Source organism: Trichechus manatus, unplaced genomic scaffold (genome assembly GCF_000243295.1).
Source record: "Trichechus manatus latirostris isolate Lorelei unplaced genomic scaffold, TriManLat1.0 scaffold00193, whole genome shotgun sequence".
NCBI lineage: Eukaryota > Metazoa > Chordata > Mammalia > Sirenia > Trichechidae > Trichechus > Trichechus manatus.
Genome location: NW_004444129.1, coordinates 3,700,166 through 3,702,322, shown reverse-complemented (window position 1 = coordinate 3,702,322; position 2,157 = coordinate 3,700,166). Strand labels below are relative to the sequence as shown.

The 2,157-nt window shown below is 40.2% G+C and overlaps 1 protein-coding gene across 1 annotated transcript in view; it reads left to right on the top strand.

Moving 5' to 3' along the window:
* Positions 1 to 2,157, top strand: part of LOC101356919 (thiamine transporter 2-like) — a 130,275-nt gene that overhangs the window by 50,026 nt on the left and 78,092 nt on the right.

Genomic DNA, 2,157 nt, shown 5'->3' with positions numbered 1-2,157 from the left:
TAATGAAGTCACAAGTTACTCCTGAGGTTCACCCTTCAGCCAAAGATTAGACAAGTCCATAAAACAAAATGAGACAAAATGGGCACACCAGCCCAAGGGCAAGGACAAGAAGGCAGGAAGGGACAGGAAAGCTGGTAATGGGGAACCCAAGGTTGAGAAGGGGAGGGTGTTACATGTTGCGGGCTTGGCAACCAATGTCAGAAAACAATATGTGTATTAATTATTTAATGAGAAACTAGTTTGCTCAGTAAACCTTCATCTAAAGTACAATAAAAAAATTAAAAATAAAAAAGAATGTTGCTTTCTGTGTGTATACCTATTCTTGACTGTTTATAAAAGTGGTATCGTGCAATATTTGTCCTATTGTGTTTGACTTATTTCATTCAGCATAATGTCCTCCAGATTTATCCATGTTATGTTTTGAGGACTCATCATCTTTATAGTCATGTAGTATTCCATTGTATGTATGCACTACAATTTGTTTATCCACCCATCTGTTGATGGGCATTTAGGTGGTTTCCATCTTTTCACTATTGTGAATAATGCTGCAGGGAACATGGGTGTGCATATGTCTACTTGGGTCACAGCTCTTATATGTCTAGGATATATACCTAGGCGTGGGATTGCTGGATCATAAGGTATTTCTATTTCTGGCTTTTTGAAGAAGCGCCATACCATTTTCCATAGTGATTGTACCATTTTACAATCCCACCAGCAGTGTATAAGAGTTCCAACCTCCCCACAGCCTCGCCAGTATTTTTTTTTTTCTCTGCTTTTTGATCAGTGCCATTTTTGCAGTGGTGAGATGGTATCTCATTATAGCTTTGATCTGTGTCTCTCTAATGGCTAATGATTACAAGCGTGTCTTCACGTGTTTGTTAGCCGCTTGAATGTCCTGTCTGGTGAAGTGTCTGTCCATGTCCTTTGCCCATTTTTGATTGGATTGTTTGTCTTTTTGTTGTTGAGTTGTTGGATTTTTCTATATATTTTAGAGATTCTAATCATATATGTTGTCACCAAAAATTTTTCCCAGTCTGTTGGTTATCTTTTCACTCTTTTGGCAAAGTCTTTTGATGAGCATAAGTATTTAATTTTTACGAGGTCTCAGTTATCTAGTTTACCCTCTGTTGTTAGTGCATTTTTAATTGTGTTTGATAGTGTATTTATGCCAAAAATTAGGACCCCTAGCTCTGTCCTTATGTTATCTTCCAGGAACTTTATAGCTTTAGTTTTAACATTTAGGTCTTTGATCCATTTTGAGTTAGTTTTGCAGCACTATTTGTTAAGGAAACTGCCTCTTCCCCATTGAATGGACTTCAACCCTTTGTCGAAGATCAGCTGTCCATAGATGGATGGATTTAGTTCTGGGTTCTCAATTCTGTTCCATTTGTCTATGTACCTGTCATTGTACTCCATACAGTTTTAATTAACTAATTTTTGGAAGTAGGCCTTTCTTCCAATCTGTCTGAGTCTGGAAGGTCCACTGAAACCTGTCCACCATGGGTGACCCTGCTCGTATTTGAAATATGAATGGCAGAGCTTCTAGTGTCACCGCAACATGCAAGCCACCACAGTAAAACAAACTGAAAGATGGGTGGTGAAAAGTCACGTAACGTTCACTAAACACCCATGATTGTTCCACGTTCGGCCAGAGAATGCCATTTCACACAACCACAGGCAGCTGATAGCTACTGCTAGACACTGTAATGCTCACATTGCCTCACGTTGATACCAAGAATGGATGTAGAAGACAAAAGATGATCTGATAGCAGAGTCTTACCTAAAATCTCCTGAAAGGTGTTCAGCCCTGCCCAGGTCCACATTCAAAAGCAGCTTATGCTTCTCACGTTAGTCCCCTAAATAGCCTCTCCTATTAATTCATTTATGCAACCAGTTTTATTGAACCCTACTATATTTCAAGGAGGTCCCTGGGTGGTGCAAACAGTTCGTTCTCAGCTACTAACCTAAAGGTTGATGGTTCGAGTCCACTCAAGGATGCCACAAAAGAAAGGCCTAGAAATCTATTTCTGTAAAATTACAGCCATTGGGGGACCTCATAACACCAAGAAAGCAGTGCCAGGAGCAGAGCACGTCCTTTGGACCCGAGGTTCCTGTGCCTGAGAAGCTCCTAGTCTGGGGGAAGACTGATGACGATGA